This window comes from Microtus oregoni, unplaced genomic scaffold (genome assembly GCF_018167655.1).
Source record: "Microtus oregoni isolate MIOR12 unplaced genomic scaffold, Mior012 000009F_ref0000495, whole genome shotgun sequence".
NCBI lineage: Eukaryota > Metazoa > Chordata > Mammalia > Rodentia > Cricetidae > Microtus > Microtus oregoni.
The window spans coordinates 57,344,437-57,359,397 of record NW_024543068.1 but is presented as its reverse complement, the minus strand read 5'-3'; the positions used below and the strand labels follow the sequence as shown (position 1 = coordinate 57,359,397).

At 36.9% G+C, this 14,961-nt stretch overlaps 1 pseudogene; it reads right to left on the bottom strand.

Annotated features, from left to right (window-relative positions):
• Positions 1-3,314: 3,314 nt before the first annotated feature.
• LOC121452576 lies at positions 3,315-4,293 on the bottom strand (annotated as a pseudogene).
• Positions 4,294-14,961: the final 10,668 nt, after the last annotated feature.

Sequence of the window (14,961 nt, the reverse complement as noted above, 5' to 3'; positions counted from 1 at the left end):
CATAATTGAGTTGAGCCAGCAGAGTTTCTCCTACTTGAGAATACCAATCTGTCACTGTTTTTTTAATTTTTTCTCTTGTCTTACTGGAGCAAACTCTCTACCTGTGCCCTCGGTCTTTTGTGATGCTTGTGTTTGTCTTTACTCATGTTTCTAGTGAACTAAGGCTATGGTACAGATGATTTCTTTCACTTTCTCTTACTCACTACCTGGACAGAGCTTGAATATGGGGCAAAGGGAAAGATAGCAACATGCCTGTTTTGAAGAAAGGCAGCGAGAGCAGAACAGCTGAAACGGGCTGACAGTGTAGGGCGGACCGCCTCGGTGGTACCAGAACCTGGAAGTGGGCAAAGCCTTTGGGGAACAGTGGGCTCTGAGTGCCCACTGCCTGACCTCCTGACCATTTGACTGGGAGCCCCAAGTTGGTAGAGTGAAGTAGTAAGGGCAGCGGCGGGGCTGCGTCCCCAGCACCCTGGCTGCCTGCTCGGCTAGCTTATGCCCGAAATAACAACACACAAACTGTATTCATTTAATCACTGCTTGGCCCTTTAGCTCTAGCCCTTACTGGCTAATTCTGATATCCCGATCAACCCATCTCTAATAATCTGTGAGAACCGGTCTTACCGGAAGATTCTAGCCTAGTCCATCCTGGGTCGGAGCTTCATGGCGTGTGTCTGCCTGGGAGCTGGGAGTATGGCGTCTCTCTCAGGCGTCTGCTCCCAAAAGAAGAGCTGTCGAGTCTGACTTCACTTCCTGTTCCTCCCAGCGTTCTGTTCTGTTTACTCCTCCCACCTATCTTCTAACCAATAAAATGGGCCAAGGCAGTTCCTTTATTAGCCAATGACCTTCCTCCATCAGTAGAGGGGGCTGCACAGCGCCCAGGACTGAGGAACACTCCTTGGGAGGTGGCAGGGGCCTGGGCATGCGGTGGGGTGCTGCAGCTTCAGGCTGCTTGCAGATTTGCACAAAGCACCCAGCTGCCTGAGCCCTCACAATCCCAGGGTGGCGATGGCGATGGCGCACTGCCTTGGTGCTGGGAGCCTTGTGTTCACTCGTGGAGCCATGGCCTCAGTGTGAGTGGACACAGGATGGTGGCAGCAGAACCATTAGGGGAACCCGGCCTAGAACCCACCCATGGAGTTCAGGGAGAGCATGATTGGCCAGTGTGAGTGATAAAAGTTGGGACAGCGGTGTACACACACAAGGGAGGAAGGGTGCTCATGTTGGGGGGAAGTGGGATTCAAGTAATCCTTCACCCCATTGCATGCCCTGTCTCTGTACCTTGAGGGTCACTGCCAACATTAGGAAGAGGGGAGGGACCTGTCAGAGGGCACAGGGCAGCAGGAAATTGATTTCTTGCAGTTGAAAAAATATTTGAATATGAAATGGAGTATCTGAGATTGTGGCCAAAGAAGGGGGATATTATTAAGAGATAAACAGTTTACATTAGTATGGATGTTGGTCTATTGATACAAATACCTATTCTTGTTTAAAGTATTATGTTTATTATAACTCATTAAAATGTAATATATAATTAAAATTATAAATTAATAGTCACCTATAACAATCAAATGCTCAGTCATGTTAGTTAGGGTTTCTACATGTATAGAGATATATTTAAAATGGATAGAAATTCTTCAAACATCTCAAAGACCTACAGAATGCAGCATTTAAAATATTTTAAGAACTTAGATTTTTTTTCAACAGTGAGACATTTCTTCTTCTGTCTGCACAAATTATTTCCGAGAAGTGGATGGACATCAAAGAAACTTATTATGGAATTTGTCTTCAAGGTAACAAGTCGAGCCCTTTGGGCAAGAAGCTGTTCTTGCCTAGACTGTATGACGGTATGCTGCATAGACTAGGCATATAGAACCCATAGAAAAGTGACTGCTGAACTTTCCAAAAAATGTGATGGTCCTTCAGAGTTCCTGCTTCACAGAAGAAAATGTCAGACACTCTGCTAAACACAGAAGAAAGCAACTGATGAACTTTTCCAGTACAAGGCAGAACAAATCTTCACGTTTCCTGTTTCACTGAAAAGTTTGTTAGATATTATGGGCCTATAGACTAAAGACAGATGTCCCAAAATTAGAAAAGAACTTTGGGTGACTGTCCAGGCAGTGAGATGTCTGTGTCAGTTCTAGAACATTGAAAGTTGCTTACAATATACTTCTTGTTTAGGTGATATTATACACTTCTGGGATCGTTGATGGAGTTGAATACCAGATAGTTATAATTTTTGTTTTCCTTAGTTATGATAAATTAAACACAAAACTTTAGAGTCACAAAAATAGGATAGATGATAGAGTTTTACTTAATTTGCCAAATATAAATGGACTAAATATTGTAACTTTGAATCTTGTTTAATCACTATTTTGCATATGTCATTTTACTATGTCGAAGTGAAAGCTTTCATTTCTAATTAAACAGAAAATGTGATATGAAGTGGGATATCCTTCTGTATATATTTTGTTTTTATTGGTGGATGAATAAAGCTGTTTTGGCCAATAGCTTAGCAGAATAATGCCAGGCAGAAAATCTGGACACAGATATATACAGAAAGTAGGCAGAATCAAGGAGATGCCCTGTAGCTGACGAAGGCCAAGGACGCCAGAACCTTACCAGTGAGCCACAGCCTTGTGATGATACATTTATTAATAGAAATGGGTTATAATGTGGGGACTCATTCTGTATGCTCTGAATATGTTTTATTACCATTTGTTAAGAAATAATCTGTTTTGGCCTGCAGCGTGTCAGAATATAGTAAGGCAGGAAATCCAAGCAATGAAAAAGGAGGCAAGCAGGAGGAGTCAGGGAGATGCCACGTAGCTAGGAAAGGAGACACCAGAGTCTTACAAGAAAGCCTCAGCTTCATAGCAATACACAAATTAATAGAAATTGACTAATTTAAGATGTGAGAGCTATCTAGAAATGCACCTGAGCCATTAACCAAGAAAAGTTGTAATTAACACAGTTTTTGTGTATCTGTTTGATAATCAGCAGACAGGAAATAATGCACAGTTTCCTGTTTCAGGGGTACCTTAAGATATAAGAGCTATGCAGGGATAAGATGAGCCATTTGCCAAGTAGTGTTGAAATTAATGTAATTTCTGTTTGATTATTCGGTCGTGGTGGTCAGGAAATAAAAGTACAGTTTCTGTTTACAGAACTTCAAATTTCCTCAAACAAATATCACTTGACATGAGTACTAACACAATATTAATTATGATAGTTGAACATTCAGAAATGAATTTAACAATTCTGCTGTGCTGCATATACATGCAAAACATATAAGAAATCCATTTTTTGTAATTTTATGTGGTCCCATATATCAATAACTTAGTTTGTAATTTTTTTAGTGCTACCATGATGTCCTTATTTCTCAGTGTATATATGATTGGATTCAACAGTGGAATGAAAACGGTGTAGAAAAGAGACAGCAGCTTCCCCAAGCTTTCTGATTGATTTGATTTTGGTATTACATATGTTATAATAGCTGTTCCATAAAACAATACCACAACTATAAGATGTGATGAGCAGGTAGAAAAGGTTTTGGACCTTCCTCCAGCAGATGACAGATTTAGAATGTTGCAGATAATCTTGCTATAGGAGGCAATGATCAACAGAAATGGAACCATGATAAAAGCCACTGCAGCAACATAGATTGCTAAATTATTCACAAATGTGTCTCCACAAGCAAGCTTAAGTATAGGGGGGATGTCACAAAAAAGTGATTAATTTTGTTAGATCCACAATAAGGCAAAGAGAAAATTTGATAAGTTTGCCCAGTCACAACTGGAATGATACTGACCCAGCAAGCAGCCACAAGCTGCACAGAGATCTTACTGTTCATGATTAGTGGATAGTTCAGAGGATTACAAATGGCCACATAACGGTCATAGGCCATGACTGTAAGTAGGAGGCACTCCATTCCTCCAAACATGATGACAAGACAGAGTTGTAAAGCACAGGAAAACAATGGAATAGTGCCTTTCTGTGTACAAAAATCCATGAGCATCCTCGGGATCGTGACTGTTACGTAGCAGATTTCCACAAAAGAAAAGTTGCTAAGAAAAAATACATAGGGGTCTGTAGAGCAGGGTCAATTCTTGTTATTAGTATTATAATGCTATTGCAGAGAAGAGTAGTCAAATACATGAGCAAAAATATGCCAAAAAGCATCCAATGGAGATAGGGAACATCAGAAAATCCTAAGAGAATGAATTCTCTAATTGTAATATTTGAATATTCTATTTTACTTTGCTCTTCATCTGTAGATAAAACAATTTCCATATGTTTGATGCATTTATTTTTCAAGTCCACAAATGTCTTATGTTGGCTGGATAAGATGAATGAATATATTTATGTATTTTTAAACATAATTTATGATAATTTTGCTTTTTAACTACAGCATAAAATTCTTAACATTCAAAAAGCACTAAGTATGTAGTTAAAATAAGCCTATGACATAAGATTTATTTTACTAGACTCAGCTATATTTCAACAAGGTTTTGAGATACATACGTTATAAATACAGGAACCCTGTAGGGAAATTATATCTTTGCACTTCTCCTTTGTTTTTCTATTAAGTTAGAAGCAAACTTTATTCCAGAAAAAGAAAAAATCTCCTTTAGTACACAAAGCTTCTCAGCTACAGCTGTGACCACAGGTAGAGACGGGCTTTTGTAGCCTTAGCCATGGACAGTTTCCAAACTCTCCTTTGTCTGATGAAGCAAACATCAGACATGAACAAAAGAATTTTTACAATCTTGAGATGAAATTCAGATATAAATTACTTTAAAAAAAACAATTTGTATTAACAGGGTTTTCTGGTTAAACTAGTGTTTGTATTTAGCCCATTGTTACTCTCTGGCATTCCTGATGGTGTTTACCAAAGCTCTCTAGTCCTCTAATATGGCCAGTTTTGCATAGCAGGGAAGAGAATGGGACAATGCACAACCAAAAAGTCACATACATTCTTTCATTTAAATGATAACTTAGATCACGTCAGTTGCTGGTCATGATTAACTGGGAGATATCTAAAAGCTGACCCTCAACATGCAGAGTGACTCTCAGTTTGCAGAGGGCCACTTAAACCTTGCAAACAGAGCTATGGGTTGTACAGTAAAGTAGCCCATTGTTAATAGTTAATTAGTGAGAATTTAGTACAACCTTTTTTTGTTTCTGTGTTTGTAAATTACCTTTCCTTCATTTTTATCAATACAAAGTTTTTAAATTCACAGATTTTATTTGAAGATTTTCTTTAACTCTTATTCAAAAGAAGGTCTTATATCTTTCTTTGTGAATTCCACAGGTTGTTATACTGAGTACAAAGGAAGTTAAATCCATGGTTATATGGTTGCAACTTTCAGTTTTGAGCTTGCTACCTTGAAGAGCAGAGTTCACAACTCCATAAATGCAAGATAATGCCTAGTGGTTGGGGAAGCCCTAGTAAGATTCCACGATTTAAAGACAGACAGGGACTACACTAAGCTAATGTCTGGACTAGCCATCTCATTGAGTTCTGGGATTCTCTGTGACATCATAAGTCAGCAAGTTAAGTAGAAAAGCAATTGTGAATTATTCCTTGCATCAAAAGCTGAACTCTGCAAGCATGCATACCCATAGATATTAGGAAAAACAAAGAAAAAAGAAAGCAAAAGGAAATCACATTAAAATAAGAAATGAAAAAAAAATCTACCAATGTCAATTTTCTTGAAGCAAATTTTTATTATATAAAAATTCTTATAATATTGCTTTGTATGATCATTCACTGTGATAATTATTATAAACATGACCACTAGAATGTTCTTATCTAACTTTTTACTTTAAAACTATCTTATTTCCATTTTCATGGCAGATTTTCCTGTTATGTTATTCACTGATAAAATATGTATGTTTTGTATAACTTTTCTTCTTTAGTATTTATGTAAAAACTGGATCTTTCACCAACTGTCTTGGTGATTGTTCAACGTACATTAATATGAGCAAAAATAACTGACAAAATTAAATGAATCTCTCTTATTGATTAGCTTTTTTTTGTATAATTGGAAGAAATCAACAAATCTAATGACTCTTTCTAAATAGTTGTTCTTTAATAGCACATGGTAAGTATTTAGATATTTCCTATCCTAGTATTCCATTTGCCTTCTAGATTCATTCAATGATTCATTTAAATTACAAGATTGAAGAAGCTGAATTTATGGATCAGCATTAATACCACAGACTGCTCTTCCAGATGACCTAGGTTCCATTCTGAGAACTCACAAGGTGACTCACTAGCATCTGTAATGTTAACTTCAAGAAATCTGATATAATCTATTGACCTCCACAGACACAAGACATTCATGTGGCCCATAGGCCTACAAGCAAAGAGTCATTAAAATATAGTAAATTAAAATTTAAAAAAATAAATTGATAGATACATATGATCTCATGCTCTTGTATTATTAAATTTCTCTGTGCTCACTTTCAATATGTATGCAATCAGTTCTCTTACCAACAGCATAATTAGCACAATTTGACAAATATCTAACTTAAATTACCACAAATTGACTCCCAATGCTAAGATAAGAAATATCTAAATACTTATAATGTGCTGTTAAAGAACATTAGAAAGTGTCATTAGATTCATTAATTTATTCCAATTATACAGAAGAGTAGAGTTATGTGAGACCTGCTTAATGGGTAGATTTTCAAAGTAAGACTTAATCTGTGGTATTTTAAGATCATCTTGACCTAGAAGGTCAGAGTTACCTTTGGTTAATAGTGTAAGGAAAGCACTTGATCTTACCTCTACACATCCACTTGAAATCAGCAGTGAAAGTAAATGGAAATTTTATCTTTTCTATTTTGTATGTTCTTGCTTTCCTCAGGCAGTTGCACTGATTCCACTATAAGCATTTTGGTTCCAGATAGGGACTGTTATTTAATAAGGACCATCAAACCCCTGGGGAACATTTCTCCTGTGCATCAAATTAATTTTAGGATACTATTCATAATTAATTTCTGGGAAACTGATATTAATCAAATTTATGTTCTTCTATCATCAAAATATCAGAATACTTTTATACTACTGACTATAGGTTTTTACAGTATTACTTTTTGGATCTAGAAATCACAGTTGTTGCTCCCTCCTCAGCAGTCAAACAATTTAAAGACAGCTCAAAAACATAAAGTATTCAGATTCTCTGAGTATTTTCCATCTTTTCATGAAAGTTAAGCCAGAGCAGATGGGAACTGGGATCACTAGTTTTCCTGAACCCAGATGGTTAGGTTTGGGATCCAGTTCCTAGAGCTAGAATTCTAATCCCAGCTCTGGCTTTGGCTGGTGGATCTCAGGCAAATGGCCTTTTTGTAAATTCATGCCCCAAAATGTGGGCACCAAAATGAAGCTTGGTTAATAAAACACTAAAACACTGAGAGAGAGGGAATTTGGGGATCAAACTGAAAGTCAGAAAAGCAAAACAGTCAAACACTGATTCTTACCTAAAACTCAGTCTGGAAATGGTGATCCTGCCTTTAGGAATCTCACATTGAGACTGTCTGAGTAATGTATCCTATTTTAAAATCTTCTCTAGCTGGGTGGTGGTGGCGCATGCCTTTAATCCCAGCACTCAGGAGGCAGAGGCAGGCGGATCTCTGTGAGTTCGAGGCCAGCCTGGTCTAAAAGAGCTAGTTCCAGGACAGGAACCAAAAGCTACAGAGAAACCCTGTCTCGAAAAAAAAAAAAAAAACCTAGTACTGGGATTTAGGGCATGCACCTTTGGTATTTAAGTTATGAACCTTTTGGTTATTTGGCAAACTGATGTGGTTACTGGGATTATAGTTATGTGTTACCATTTCCTGTTACCATTAACAGTGGAACTGTTTTACTCTGTAACCTTTAGGCAAGCTTTATTTATTGACATATAATGAGATATCACTATACAGGGAGAACTTCTCTTTGGCATTATCTTACTGTATACAAAGTTTCCTTGTGCTTGCCACAGGAATTGTGACATTATTTTTTACATTATTTTTTATCTGGTGACAGAAATAGTTTATTTATATAAATATTGGTACATGATATGTTTTCTCATATACCTTTTAATAAAATATGAAAAGCTGCTGGAGACAATTTTGTATAGTTATTGATTATTACTTTAAGGAGAGCAACCCAACTCATATGTCTGTATTGACCCTACCAACAATAGTAATGAGTGCATAAAAGTAGCTTCCTTTTTTATCCTTTCTTCATAAATATAATATTGATATTAATATCATCTATATATTTATACTGAATCTATAAAAGTGGTATTTTCACACTCTTTTAAGGATATTATATTCCTAACTCATTTGACCAGTTATAATATAGTTATAAGATTTTTTTAGTAACAAAACTTCATTTTCTGTTTTATTATTTTTTCATTGGATAACTCTTTGTTGTTATCATTTGCAAAAGCATCACATGTATTTTGTATTTATTTTGTTTTATTTTTAAGACATTGTTTCTCATGTATTCTCAGCAATCCTGGAATTTGTTCTGTAGAACAGGCACTGGCCTTGAACTCAGGGATTCTCCTGTTTCCCTCTTCTTAGTACTGGAATTAAAAGCAGAGGTATTTTGTATAATCATTGACAAATGTTTCATTTAGCACAGGTTTTCATTTCTTTCATGTCTTATTTAGGATTGAGTTGGTAATACGAACACTTACTTTTTTTAAATTTATTAAAAATTTCCACCTCCTTCCCTCCTCCCATTTCCCTCCCCTTCCCCCCACCTCCCTCCTCCTTCCTCTCCAGTCCAAAGAGCAGTCAGGGTTCCCTGCCCCGTGGGAAGTCCAAGATCCACTCCCTCTTCATCCAGGTCTAGGAGGGTGAGCATCCAAACAGACTAGGCTCCCACACAGCCAGTACATGCAGTAGGATCAAAACCCAGTGCCACTGTCCTTGGCTTCTCAGCCAACCCTCATTGACCGCCACGTTCAGAGAGTCCGGTTTGATCACATGCTCCATCAATCCCAGTCCAGCTGGCCTTGGCGAGCTCCCATTAGATCAGCCCCACTGTCTCAGTGGGTGGACGCACCCCTCACAGTCCTGACATCCCTGCTCATGTTCTCCCTCCTTCTGCTCTTCATTTGGACATTGGGAGCTCATTCCAGTGCTCCAATGTGGGTCTCTGTCTCTATCTCCATCCATCTCGAGATGAAGGTTCTATGGTGATATGCAAGATATTCATCAGTGTGGCTATAGGATAGGGCCATTTCAGGCTTTCTCTCCTCAGCTGTCCAAGGAACTAGCTGGGGACATCTCTTTGGACACCTGGGAACTCCTCTAGAGACAAGTCTCTTGCCAACCCTAAAATGGCTCCCTTAATTAAGATATATACTTCCCTGCTCCCATATCCACCTTTCCTCCATCCCAACCATCCCATTCCTCCAAGCTCTCCCCATTCTTCCCTTCTTAATTTTCTCTCCCCATCTCCCCTTACCCCCATCCCACCCCCCACCCCGAGCTCCCAATATTTGCCAGGCAATCTTGTCTACTCCTATTATCCAGGAGGATAACTATATGTTTTTCTTTGGGTTGACATTCTTATTTAGCTTCTCTAGGATCACGAATGTCCTTTTTTTTTTTCAAAATAATTAGAATATGAAATGTCCTGCAAATAAGTTTTATTTATATTTTAATGCTCTCAACACTATTGAGATCTGTTTCCATGAGTCTATTAAAACCAATATTCTATTATATACAGGATGTTATGTCCAGCAATGCTCTTAACCACTGAGCTATCTCTCCTGCCTTTCCCTTCTGTTGTCAGTAGAGGGCACCAGACCTCACTGTAGATGGTTGTGAGCCATTATGTGGTTGTCAGGAATCAAACTTCTGACCTTTGGAAGGGCAGCCAATGCTCTTAACCACTTAGCTATCTCTCCAGCTCTTCTTTCTGTAGCCAAAAGAGGTTGCCTTGGCCTTGAGGATCAGAGGATAAGGTTTTCACCTGTTGGCCCACTTGACTGTTGGGTGCTAAGCCTCCAGGGTGCTATTGTATAAAGGGCTTCTTACCAGTGAGTAGAGGTGCATATCTCTGTCTCTCTGTCTGTGTGTTTGTGTATTTTAACCTCTAGCCCCTTGTTCCTAGCTCACAAACTGTATGGTAGCACATAGAGTGCAGACAGGCATTATGTGCTGCTCACCTGGTCTTGATTTAATTTGGGTATTTGGATTTTATCTAAAAACAAGTCCATCTCTTTTACATTTTCCAACTTTGTCACATATAGGCTTTTTAACAAGACCCAATGATTCTCTGAATTTCCTCAGTGTCTGTTGTTATGGCTCCGTTTTCATTTCTGATCTCATTATTTTGCGTGTTCTCTCTCTTCCTTTTAACTAGTTTGGATAGGGGTTTGTCAATTTTGTTGATTTTACTCAAAGAACTAGCACTGTTTCCTTCATTGATTCTTTGGATTGTTTTCCATGTTTCTATTTTGTTGATTTCAACCCTCAATTTGATTTTTCCAGTCTTCTTCTCCTCCTTGGTGAGTCAGCTTCTTCTTCTTCTTCTTCTTCTTCTTCTTCTTCTTCTTCTTCTTCTTCTTCTTCTTCTTTTTTTAGAGCTTTTACCTGTGCTGTTAAGTCTCTAATGTGAGTTTTCTCCATCTTTTTTTAATTTGTGAATTTAGCGCTATGAACTTTTTTCTTAGCACTGCTTTCATAGTGTCCTATAGGATTGGGTATTTTGTATCTTTATTTTCATTGAATTTAAGGAAGACTTTAATTTCTTTCTTTATTTCTTCCTTGACCCAGGGGTGGTTCAGTAGTTGACTGTTCAGTTTCCATGAGTTTGTAGGTTTTCTGGGGGTTGAATTGTTGTTATATTCTAACTTTATTCCATGGTGATTCGATAAGACACAGGTGGTTACTAAACTTTTTTTTTATATCTGTGGAAGTTTGCTTTGTTACCAAGTATGTGATCAATTTTCGAGAAGGTTACGTGAGATACCGAGGAGGTATATTCTTTTCTATTTGGGTGAAATTTTCTATAGATGCCTGCTAAGTCCATTTGATTCATTACCTATGTTAGTGGGGCAATCAGGCAGGAAATAGAAGCAGGGCAACAGGAACATGAGAATTGTGGGAAGAGGAAAAACGGTCTGCACTGTCACAGAGGAAATCAGACATAGAGGAAGCAAAACGAGAATGCCTCACTAATAACAGTACCAAGCCACATGGCTAACATAGACCCTGGGACCCTGGGACTTGTTTTATTTTCCAGCATGGCCTCAGAGACACAATTTAAGCTAAAGGGAACATGGATTATAAGAATATATCCAGCTATCCTTACTCTCTTTAAACTTGGGAGCTTTTCTCCATTCTCACTACTCCATAAATAATTAAATAAAAAGTCATATAAGCTAAAATTTGTACCTATTTCTTGGAAATTTAATAATATTTTAATACAATACATGTAATATATATATATATAAGTTAAAAGATAAATATAATAATTTACTTATTTAGGATATAGTCTTTGAAATTTACAGTATGCTACCATTATCTCTAGTGACTCTGCTCTGCAAAGCTATCACTTACTACCACATATCAAACACTCCTGTAGTTCTTGTCTCCTGATTTTATCTAGCTTCTGGTTACCATGTTTGTGTTCTATAAGAATAAATTGTATATCTATAGATTAAAAACCTTGTAGAAATAAAAAAGAAAATGAAAATTTTAAATTGAGATGCTAAACATTCAAAAAATAAAAAGAATGAATTGGTCATTGCTATAATTAGCATATCAGGGTTATAACTATTTATTTATTCATTCAATTATTTATTTTAGTGTGAGCTGATATTCTATGCAATAACGTGCCTGAATAAAGTGTGCTCTCCTAAAGGAGGTTTGTAATATTTAGAAAATCACTAGCCTAGAGGGAGGGTTGTCTTCATCTCAGAAGAAAACTTATAAAGCCACTGAGATACATTTGAAAACCCTGTTTTCCAGTGATATTTCTTGATAAATCTTACAAATATATTAATACTAAAATTCCATGGAATGGCAAAGTTTCTCAGATTTCAGAATATAAGCAATCAATTAAAAATATTTCTACATACATTGATTATGGGCATTAAAGAAAAAAGATAAGAATATTTTAAGGAAAAAAATGTTTTTGGTGGGAGAATTTCAAGTCTGGGTTTCTCTGTGTAACCCAGGGTATCCTGGCATTTGTTCTGGATGCTAGGATGACCATTAACTCAGAGATCCACCTGTCTCTGCCTCTAGAATGATGAAACGGAATATCTGTATTACCAAGTCTATCTGATAAAAGATTGTTTAAACCCATGTGTGGCAGCAGGCTACTCATCAGAGAGTAAGATGTCTTTAACATGAAATATACGTAATGTCAACTGGATGTAGACCAAGACTGCTCATGCAATTCCGAGGTGCCCAGACCCAAATAATCATACAGAAAGTATATTAATTGCAACACTCTTTGGTCAAGTTATTAACATCTTAAACTACTCCATTTCTATTTATCTGTGTATCACTATGAGGCTGTGGCTTACAGGAAAGGATCCAGGCATCTTTATCCTTCGGCATCTACATGGCATCTCCTTGACTATGCCTATTCTCTCACTTTATCTGTGTTTGGATTTCTCACCTGACTTTAATCTGCTGAGCCATTGACCAAAAAAGCTTCTTTGTTAATCACTGGTAATTAAAAATATTCACAGCATACAGAGGAGAATATAACATCAACTGGATGTTGAATTTTCTTTAATATAATTATATAATTACAAAGCAATTATTAACCAAAATGCATTACAGTACTAATAGTTGAGTTTTACCTATTAATTGCTAATTCATTTCCACATTATAATGGAGTAAACATTTGTCAAAATTAGGATTTCTATTGCAGTGACTAAAAAACCTGTCCATAAAGTATATTGTGGAGGAAAAGATTTATTCAGCCTAAATTCCACAATGCTGTTCATCGCCAATGGTAGTCATGGCAGTAATTCAAATAAGGCAGGAAGCTGGAGGGTGGAACTAATGCAGAGGCCATGGAGGGCAGCTGGTACTGTGGTTTCCTGTGGCTTAGTCTGTTTTCTTACAGAACTGACAACGAGAATCCCATGGATGGCACCACCCACAATAATGTGGTTCCTTGCCAACTGAGAAAATGCTTTAGATCCAGATCTCATAGAGTATTGAAAACTTTAAAATTTGTGCCAGTAAAGTTTACCCTCAAGGTTCAAAAAAGATGCTACTATAAGCCAATAAAATCTACACACAATCTGTTCTTTCTAACCTTGTCTTTTTATTGTTCTTTCTTTTTCGTTATTCTAATTCTTGTCCTGCCTATAATTTCTTAGCTCTCATTCTCTGTCTCAAATCTAATTACAATTCTCAGCTACATTCTTTTTCTTCTTCTTTTTTCTTCGTTTTCCTATCTCTGCTAATTTTTAGAATGCTTCTGCTCCAACTTCTGTTAACTCTCTTTGTTCTTACCCAGCTACAAAGACCAACAAAAGCCTACAGGCAGACCAACTCAGAGACAAGAAAGTTTATGGACAACTGTTCATTAGCACGTTTGCCAAATGTTGCAAAATCTAAGGGCATTTTGGTTCTGAAGTTTATAGCATTTACTTACTTACTCTAAGCAATTGGAACAAAGAAAAGACCCAAGCCTCAAAATTACCAGAGGTGCCAGTGGAGGTTTGTCTTCCTCCGGGCTGTGGGTAGATGGTCAATTGTTTTTCTTGAGATTAAGACACAGTAGTAAATCTCCTGAACAAAAGTCATCAGTAAACTGAGGTGAAGATGAGCATGAGGTGTTAGGAATCATTTAAAACAAGGCTACTTTTAGATCATTGCTGCTTTACCTACAAGTGAGGTAAAACCAGTAAATGCTTATATTTTCTATCTATTTGAGTAGAAATGAATCTGCAAATTTGGGCACAGGGTAATTCTATTTCTTCAGATATCTGGGAATGTCTTAGATGGGATATTTTATATGGACCCTAAACACTGACCGAATGCCTGTCAATAAAGATTATTGCAGAAAGGCTGATCCCTGCATTTACATAGGAGACTGGAGCAAACACTTGGTAGTGGGACTGTTTTCACATATACCTAGAGGATGCAATCAGTAAACAGAAAATTCATAGGTAAAATTGTGTCCAGTAAATGATCAAATAGTAATAAACTGTGGGAGTTGAATCGCAAATTTGTAGCAGAAAGAAATAGGCTATGGTGAAGAAACTACAGCAACAGTTGCTTTAACCAAAAGGCAGTAATACCAACATTCCATACATTGCATTTAAACCTCCATTCACTGTTCCTCACTCTGATGGTTTGACCATGTGAAATAAGACGACTAATTAGTAAATAATCCTTTTGCTCATAGCAATGGAGGCATTCCCTCAACTGAGGTTCCCTCCTCTTTACTGCCTCTAGTTTGTGTCAAGTTCAAACTGAACTACCTAGTACAGCATACATCTGCATGATACTTTCCTGAAATAGAAAATAGAGCAGTTATTTTGGATCCCTATCATAAAAAGAACTAAAAATTCTTTAATAACTCCATTGTTACTTTTGAAATCAAGAATTCTCTTGAAATTTTATTTGCACATAAATAAGAACTAAAATTTGGAATTAACCTATTGCTCGATAATAAACACTAAGTTGGTTTTGCCTAAAATAAAAACAAGAGCACCCTTCAGAATGACTCAAAATCAAGGTTGTTGAAAAATAATCACAAATACTATATGAAAAAGAGGAATGTTTATGTTTTTTATGCACATGAATTTCTATGTAAAAATAATTTTTTAAAGGTGCCATGAAACTGTAATGGAGCAAGGGTAATGTTACATGGAGTGGGTAAGAAAAAAAATAATAAGGTAATTCAATGACATGTTTACACTACAATTATAGAAAATAAGTAATTTGTAAAAAAAATCAAGCATGTTTTGCAAA